General features: G+C 37.2%; 1 long non-coding RNA gene across 1 annotated transcript; it reads left to right on the forward strand.

Annotated features, from left to right (window-relative positions):
- The first annotated feature begins 871 nt into the window (after nt 1-871).
- On the forward strand, nt 872-2,604 carry LOC118482333. Its single transcript, XR_004868380.1, has 3 exons — nt 872-1,045; nt 1,967-2,022; nt 2,555-2,604. It is a non-coding gene; the product is annotated as an uncharacterized LOC118482333 (long non-coding RNA).
- Nucleotides 2,605-10,046: the final 7,442 nt, after the last annotated feature.

The raw sequence follows: 10,046 nt of genomic DNA on the forward strand, positions 1-10,046 counted from the left end.
GAATGCCAGCCTAGACAGGACGTCCCGACTACCGGTACGTAACCCTTCAAGTTACTCCATGTCCGTCACAAGAACTCACTTTGACGAGAGTGAAATATCAATTGAAATTTGAAAACTCAAAAATGAAATGAAATCAAACTCATGAATAATTGAAACTATAAAATAGAACAAATTAACTAACTAGGTTTGTAAACCTAGTTAAGTTGGTTAGTATTAACTATACAAAGTGGACTAACTAGGTTAGCTACTTGGTTAATTTTACAAAAGAAATGTATTAATTTAGTTAGTTTAATAAAAGGAAATTTATTAACTTGGTTATATCTTTGTGAGCAAATCAAGTTATAAACTTAGAAATGTTAAAACTGCCAAAGTAAGTAAATTACAAGGTTAAAGGACTTAAACTGCCAACTATATGAAGTTATAGAATACAGGGACCAGTTCTGCAATTATCCAAAACTTAACAATAACATAAATTAAAAACGTGACCCGAGTGAGACTAGAACCCGGGTGTCCACGTTAACCGAATAGCGAACGAACCAGTTGAACTGTGGAGTTGTTGTGATAAACGCGGGTTGTTTCCTATTTATAATTAACTGTAATGCGAGCTGTTTATCAAAAAGAAAGATTTGCAGGGCTCCGGATTAGAACCAGGATACCTCTGTTCAACAAACACGCACCCAACCAAGAACGACCGATCATATCCATCTCATCCCGTGACCTTTGGACTTCGTTTTAACCGAAATTAATTCGGTATTATGGCGAAATAAGATCCAAATTAACTAATCGTCCCATCCCATTCTATAACCGAGTTAATAAGTCCAATTAAAATCACCATTAATGTATATTTTGATCTTCATTGGGTTTTCTCTCAAATCGCGAAATTTGATATCAACACTTAAACCGTCTAAATCCTCTACAAAAACATAACAAAACCCCACTGAAATTTCTCCATTTCATCATCTCTACATCATGAATTTAATCGAAAAACATTCTAGGGCTTGTAACTTGTGCGGATGATATCTCCTTCAATTCTCAACCTTTTCAGGTGATTCCAAAGCCCAACTTGCTTAATTTTTCGTGCTCTACAAAAGCCCTCTATCAATTTTAGTGATAGAAGGCTAATTTATCCGAATTTAATTTTAGTTGAAATTAGGGTTCTTCATGCATAGAATTTGGGGCTTTTTGATTTAGACTTGTGTTTTGATCAAATTGAAAGTATAATGTTGTTATATATCATATTAGCATGTTATGTGTAAATTTTGAGAATTTTTAGATATCAACAGGAATTTTGATGAATTATTTATGTTTTAACCACTAGATAAACCAAATAAAAATACAAGATAACTTTAAATAAATTCAATAGATGTTTTATTGATTATTTTAGATTATATAAACACTAGGTAATTTTTATAGAACTTTCCCTAATTTTTTTTTAGGAATTTTTAGATCTAATTTGCATCATATATGTTTATATATTTTAATCCTTTAAAAATATATGCAAGATTATCATATATAATTTTTATAAATAATCGTATTGATTTTTACAGATTATATGATGGTTAAAGTTATTATAGTTTTTCTATATATTTTTTTATTTATGATTATATAACTAAAGAATTGGTGGAATCGTTTAGACAAATAAATACCATTACAAAATTATTATTTTAAAATAAAATTGGGTATTAATATTGAATTGAATCTATATAATTTTTAGATGAGTTTGATGAACTTATTTAATCATTTGACATTATCAAATATCTAAAACCATTAAAATAGCAATTCTATGATTTTTGCCATATTGATAAATTCTAAAACATATATAATTATTGTTTTGGTTATTTCTCTGTTGAACGAATATAATTTTATATATTGCCAAGTCCCCAAAGAGGAGAACCCAATTTTCTAAAATCAATAGGTTATCCTTTCGTTTAGAATTTCATCTATTTGCATTGCGATTATTATTTAGATATAAACCGTTCCTTTTCGTGCGGTGCATTCTCGTGGATTAACTCTTCGCAACCTGTGAGTAATTTTTTCCATTTCCCCTTTTTAATCCTTTATAAATTTTGGGGTGCATCATGTTACACTTTTCGATTTACTTAACATGCTATGATCAATTGTTATTATGTGAACGTCTTATGTGTATTCTATTATTCTAGATGCTATTTGATGTCAAATCTATTGCATGCTATTGTGTCTAGTGGATCCACATGGCTGACTAGGTTCCCCACAGCCATGGGTTGTAGCCTAGTATCGCCAACAGTATTAGACTCGCTCCTCGGGGCTTGAGCCTAATGCACGCTATTATCAGGAGTCTATTTATTTTGGTTGTTTGTGTTGTTATTGATGGTGTATTCTTGTTTGGTAAATTTGGATTTATGGATATGTTTACTATGTTGATGATATGAGACCATTTACACACTAACCTTGAGGTGCATGTTAAAATATCTTTTTTTTAAAGAAATAAATATAAAACTGTTTTCTATAAAACGGAGGAAATTATTCACCAACATATTTGTTTGACCCAAAAATATATTTTTATAACGTGGTACAGGTTTTCAAAGTTGATGATCAAGTGATGTGGACACATAGCATGGGCCTTAGGAGAGTAAATTGAATCTTGATATGTTTGTTTTGAACAATGTATGAACAATTTTGATTATTATATGATATGTGACTATTTAAATGGATATGCTTTAAATATTGAAACAATAATTAGTTGTCATGAGCTATGGGCAATCATCATGCACCCGCAATTACTGACCTTTCGCATGGTCCTCATATGTGTAAACAAAAGCTTTCTGCTATCTACCACAAATTAGATAATGCACCCCAGGAAAAAGGAACCTCTTCCTCCAAAAACCCAGCAAACCTAGAAGAAGGGATATTTGTCCGAAAGGCACAATATGAAAATCCTCTTACCCCAGAGAAAAGAAATTCGATTATTAAGAAAAGTCGGAAAACCCAAGCCAGGAAAGTGAGGTTTAATCCAGAAATCCAGGAAATACACAATAGTCCACCTTGGGAAGATAAACTAGACGAAAAATGGGCAAACCTTTATATGCTAGCTACCGTAGCCGAAAATGCAAACCTTTAAATTTTCAATAAGTCGGGTCTAGTAGAAAATCACTATCCAGTAAATAAATAAATCCTAGTGTGTTTCTTTCCTGTTATCCTCTGTACAAAGTAGTATGCAATAAAACTTCAGTGTTTGTTTGTTAAACTTTGTTCCAAAGTTTTAACATTGCATTTTTGCATTTTGCATATACGCTACACAGCATGAATGAGATATCAGAAGCATTTTAGAATCTCAACTTATATCCAGTACCAATTGAAGTCTCCCACGACTTTACTGGGTATATTGCTGACATAGAGGAACCCGTGGAATTCCAAGCTCCACCACTGGAAAAAGCAAAACTTAAAAAGAGAAGAAGATATGTAGGGTGGAGGAAAGTGCGCAGGAGGAAACCAACAAATAAGAGACTTCCTAAAATAGAAAATCCTGTGAGCAAGGGGAAAGAAATAGAGACGGGAGAGAGTTCTAAACAGCCAGAAATAGACATTAAGAAAAAGGGAATCGAGATCGGAGAAAGCTCGAAACAAACTGAGGAAATCACGTTTCAAGATGAAATAGACCGTCTACTGGCAAACTGTGATGTCATAAGCCCTATCCACAATAATCTGTACCCTTACCCGGTCACAGCCCAATTTCCCTTTAACCTAGAACCAGCTATTCCGGACCCTTTAATCCACACTCGACCTGTAGGTGAAATGGAAGAATGGTGGACAAATTACTGGCAATTCCAAAGCATAGTTAATAGTCCCTACACCTTCCTTCCACAGTTTAATCCAGAACCTATCCCTAATCCTCCAATGAGTAACGAAAATCTAGCCGAACTTCGTCAGTTTGGTGAAGAACTGATAGGTACGGGGAATAGGATTCGGGAGATGGGGGAACAACTATCCTGGAAGTACGACGAAAGGGAGCGTCGTTACTAAAACTGCCAGTTAACGAACAAAATAGTGAATCAGAAAGTATGTTTGTATAATAACATTAGTAAAAAAATAGAACTTTGTAAAATGGGAAATAAAACCTTGTAAGATACGGTGTGTACGGATGCCTATAGAATCTATAAAACAAAATAGAAGTCGAGAAATCGACAATTTTGGTTATAGAAATGTTGTGATAACATTATGTGATTATGTGCAATTGTTTTGTTAAATTGTTTGACACTAATATATTTATATCTATAATAATTATCAGATGGAAAACGCTAGTAATGAACCAGTTAACGAAGAGAATCAATCTGAGCAAAACCAGGAAAACCAGTATATGACTAGACAAGATATTGAAAATATCATTACTCAAGGGATAGCTAATGCTATACCAGAAATCATGGCTGCTGCTCAGAAACTTGTTGAACCACAACCAATCATTCCTAGTAAACGTACTCAGGAAGACAATTTTAGTCATAGTGTAAACGGAGGCGGCAATCATGATAATCATGATAAACATCCGCAACAAGCTCCACTTCCTAAGAAAATGAAAGTTGCAACGCCTGGTTGCACTTACAAGGAATTTCTTGCTTGCAAACCCGCAGAATTTGCAGGTAACGAAGAAGCAACTGCAGTACTGCGTTGGTTAGAGAAAACCGAAGCAGTAATTGCAATAAGTAGGTGTGCCGAAGAAGATCAGGTCATGTATGCCTCAAACCTGTTCAAAGAAGGGGCGCTAGAATGGTGGAATACGGTATTACAAGCCAAAGGAAGAAGAATAGCCTATGCGCTGAACTGGGAAGAATTTAAGAATCTTGTGGAAAGAAAATTCTGTTCCGAATATGAAAAGGAACAAATGGCAAATAAGTTCCTAAGTCATCGTATGACGGGAGTAGATTGTCGCGGTTATACTTCGACATTCTTTGAATACGCTAGAGTGGTACCAACACTGGCTTCGCCAGAACCGGTACTCATTTCCCGTTATATTTGAGGATTAATTAGTGAAATTCGTAACATCGTTAAAGCTGCAAGACCTCGTACTATTGACGATGCTGTAGAACTAGCTAATACTCTAACTGATGAGCTAATACGCACTAGAGAAGAAGATCGAAAGAAGGACTTGGTTCAGAAAATCACCCAAGGAGTTCGTATGGGTAATAATACCAGTTTCAAAAGAAAAGGAACAAGGCAATCTTCGACCCCGCCATTTGGCAGGAATTGCAGAAGGAAGCATTTTGGAAAATGCAATGCAATTTGTAATTTCTGCAAATCGGTGGGCCATAGTGAAGAAAACTGTAAAAAAAACCATAGTTTGTTATAACTGTGGAGAAACAGGACATTACAAAACAGAATGTCCTAAACTGGTTAAAACCACAGACAACAAAGGAAAGCCAGCCGAAGGAGCCACTAAGAAGAATGCACGAGCATTTCAACTGACCACTCAAGAAGCTGAACTTATCCCAGACGTGATAGCCGGTACGTTCTTAGTTCACGACGTGTTTGCGAAAGTATTATTTGACTCTGGTGCAAACCAAACTTTTATTAATACTTCATTTTGCCAAGCTCTTAAGCTACCCTTAACTATCCTTAGGCAAATTTTTACGGTTGAAACCGCAGAAGGGAATTCTGTTAACATAGATCAAGTTTTGCAAGAAGGAAAGATAGAACTATTAGGCCATAAGTTTTCTGCAAACCTGTTACCTATGAAATTAGCCGGATTCGATGTAGTATTAGGAATGGATTGGTTAGTAGCCAACCATGCTCGAATCCTATGTGATAAGAATTCCGTAGAAATTCAAACCCCCACAGGAGAGGTGATTTTGATTACAGGAGATAGACCTCGAAAGCCACTGAAATTCGTCTCAGTAATGAAATTGGCTAGTTATTCGAGAAAACAAGAAATGGTGTATATGATTTCCGTAATCATTAACACTAGAGATAAGGAACTTCAAGAAATCCCTGTAGTCTTAGAATACCCAGATGTTTTTCCGGAAGAATTACCTGGATTACCACCCGATAGAGAAGTAGAGTTCAGAATTCATTTAATTCCGGGTACTACACCAATAGCCAAGGCACCTTATCGATTAGCACCCACCGAAATGTTAGAGTTGAAAAAGCAATTAGATGAATTAATAAGCAAAGGTTTCATACAACCTAGTTCATCCCCTTGGATATAACAACCCTCGGTAAAACCGACACCCTCATAATATTTCTAACACCCTAATATATTTTAAATATCTCAATGTGTCTTTATATGTGCCCCGTATGTGAAAACCGAGCCCAAAATACAAAATAACATATAATATAAATAAAAACAATAAAAACTAAGTTGAGGCGGGCCGCATGGGACCTCACCTCAACTTAACGCGGGCCGCGCGAGAGTATAACCAGATTTCGTTTAAATCTTTAGTTCATGCGGGCCGCGTAGAGGTGCATCCAAGTTAATGCGGGCCGCGAGCGACCTGGATTGTGGCACGACCCTGAGATGCCACGTGTCATAACATGTGGCGAAGCTATACGATGACCGGGCCAAGCTACGCGTTGACCCAGCTTTGACGCGGGCCGCGTAAGCTCAGCCCATATGTCACGCGGGCCGCGAGGAAGTCCAATTTCAGCACTATAAATAGAAGGCAACAGGCCTTCAGTCTGCTCGTTCAAATTTTCTTTCTTAATCACAATTTCTGTAGTAGTGTTATTATACCCGGGCATTATACCCCCTAAAATAGCGAAGTTCTGCTACGATGTAAGTATTATAACCCCTGGAGACGTATTAGATACGCTGCCCGATTGATCTAGGGTTCCGTAACGGCTGTCGTGGTTCTGCCCGACGTAGTCGTTGGAATGCCGTCTCGGGGAGGGTATTACTAATGTTAAAATGGGTTATTATACTAACACACGTGCATTTGTGTAAATTATAGATATTCACCAGGAAACCCTAAAGAATAACCTAAGACAGCAATGTGAGTAATCCTCTTTTTATGTAAACCTTTTTGTGAGTAATATCCTTTTTGTTAACAGTTTTTACAAAACCTTAACCTTTTTACAATGCAATTTAGCAGTGATTGAGACTTTGTAATTCTACAATTACTGCCGGTATGTTGGGGTTTTGTATACAAAATGTGAGTAACGTTACCATTGGACGAAGAGTTAGCCAATGTGTAATATGACCCTCAGTCAGACTTGACACTACTGAATGAGTAATTGGGTAGATATAAACATTGTAATCGCCCTCAATACTGTTTAAAGTAAATTAATATTTCTTGATTAAACTGGGATTCACTCACCAGTATTTCCCACTGACAAAACCTTTTTAAAACGCGTTTCAGGTAACAAAATGTGAAAGCCAAATAGAAGCCAGCTGGACAGCACTGAAGGCTTGGAAAAGTGGCTATAAAAGTTACCTAAATAAAAGAAAGCGTTTATTTCAATAAAGTGGGATTTATCCATGTAAATCAGTTTGTAATAAAAACTTGGGTTTTACCCATTTGTTTAAGATTATAAAATATGGTGGTTTACTCTGATTTAATATTTCCTAACTACGGTCCTGATGAAAATTTCCGCTGCCAAATAAGTAATTAACGTGATACCACCGAAACTGGCTCACGGCCGCCCGTTCCCGGGAACTAGGGACCGGGGGTTGTGACAGAAGGTGGTATCAGAGCTATGCCACTGATTCAGCCACAGAAGTGTTCTGCTGACATCAAAATTCAAATTGTTAGGAAATAAACTATGGAAATACGTGTATAATTGTATTTCTTGCTATGTGTTATCTGACTATTTGTTAGTTTACAGTATGAGTGACCAAGGACCTTCTGACGCCTATCGTCAACTGTCTGGTTCGCCTAGGAGTGAAGGCACCTCCTCTTCTCAGCCTGCCCTCTCAGGGTATTCTGCTGACACGGAAGAAGGGATCTTTGTGTTTAAGGCTCAGTCTGAAGAGCCATTTCCTCATAAAAAGAGGGGATGGTTCAGTAGGGGAGCGCACGAGCGTAGGAAAAGAATGAAAAAGTTGCAGGAACAGCGAGTGTTAGCCGCAGCAAAAAGAGAAACTGATGCTTATAATCAGGATATGCTCAATAGGGGTATTGCTAATATCCATATTTTAGCAACCACTGCTGCTGACCCAAACCTGGAACAAATGCTAGCACCACAACCACAAAATCCTGACCAACCCATGGAAATAGAAAACCAGATAGAAATGCCTGATTACAACCCGGAGGAGATACCTAGGGTACCTGCACCTGATCCTCTAGACCCAAACAACTACGACCCCTGGTGGGACGATGTTAGGGACTACGTGCAACAAAACCCAATACAGGAAAATGTGCCAATGCCCAACTTAGGAGCTTATCCAGGGTTAGATCCTCAAGATCCCTACAACATTAGTGATGCATATGTTAGGGAAATTTTAGAGAATCCATACCCGTACCAGGCCCCTATGCCTCCGTATCAGGAACCCGTACCTCAGTTTCCAAACCCAGTCCTAGAACCTGCACCCCCAATGAGTGCAGAAAATGTCCAGGAACTTAGGACTTTTGGGGAGGAAATTTTAGAAAGCAGTGATCGTATGCGACAGGTGGGAGAACGCCTCGTATGGAAATACGATGAACGTAATATGGATTTTTGGATGAATCCCTATCAGTGAAGGTGATGGTAGAAACAGTAATAATAATAATAATAATAAAATAATATATGTGTGTATGTGTTAGAAAAAAAAAAACTACGGATGCTTATTATTAGTATTGTAGCTTTACATTTCAGCCGGTATTGTAATTTAAATTTCAGTACTAGTGTGTAATGATGCATACTATATAAATAGAGTAAAAGTCGCAATGCTCGACGTTTTTGGTTAAACGTGCGTGTCATGTGATTGGCTATATTCAAATATTAATTGTGATATTAATATTTGGTAAATGTTTAAAATTCAGATGGCCGACGAGGGAAATCAAGATAATCTGAATAACGATAACCAGAGTAACATTAACGTGGTTAATGAGAATCCGGACAACAATAACAATGGAAACCAAATGGATAATAGTGCCGTTCAACATATAGTGGCACAAGGAATTATAGATGCAATGCCATTTATTATTCAAACCGTTCAAAAAGCGAATAATAAAAGTAAGCATAGCAGTAAACGACCAAGTGAACCGGAACACAGCGTGAACAATGGACCCGTACTTCAAGCGCCCATTCCCAAAAGAATAAGAACCATGCCATATGGTTGTTCTTACAAGGAATTCTGGTCCTGTAAACCAATAGAATTCTCGGACAATGAAGGACCCATTGCAGCTCTACGCTGGATGGAGAAAACGGAGGCTGTTTTAAAAATAAGCAAATGTGCTGAAGAAGATAAGATAATGTTTGCTTCAAATCTGTTTAAAAACACAGCCTTAGAATGGTGGAACACTATCCTCCAGTCAAGAGGAAGTGATAGGATTTATAACATGGAATGGGAGGAATTTAAGAATATGGTTGAAAGGAAATTCTGCCCTCCCAATGAAAAGGAACAAATAGCAAATAAGTTTCCGAATCTAAGAATGACCGGGGTAGACAGTAAGGGTTACACTACCACATTCTTTGAATATGCTAGGATAGTACCTACCCTTGCATCACCTGAACCGGTATTAATCTCCCGTTATATCTGGGGATTAATTGGAGAGATTAGACATGTAGTCAAGGCAGCTAGACCCCAAACCATAGAGGAAGCTGTAGAACTAGCCAATACCTTGACAGATGAGTTAATCCGTACTAGAGAAGAAGATCAGAGGAGAAACCTAACCCAAAGGCTTACCCAAGAATTCCGTTCTAGGAATTCCAACCGTAGGAATGTAGGATCTACATCTGCACCTTATTGCAAGTATTGCAAAAGGAAGCATTCTGGAAAATGCTCCATTTATTGCAACTTTTGCAAAATATCAGGTCACAAAGAAGAAGATTGCAGGAAGAAAGCCAATAGCAGGGTGTGTTTCAACTGTGGGGAACAAGGTCACATCAAGACCAACTGTCCAAAGTTAGCCCCAGCTGCAAACAACAAGAACACTAAAAAT

Source organism: Helianthus annuus, chromosome 1 (assembly GCF_002127325.2).
Source record: "Helianthus annuus cultivar XRQ/B chromosome 1, HanXRQr2.0-SUNRISE, whole genome shotgun sequence".
NCBI lineage: Eukaryota > Viridiplantae > Streptophyta > Magnoliopsida > Asterales > Asteraceae > Helianthus > Helianthus annuus.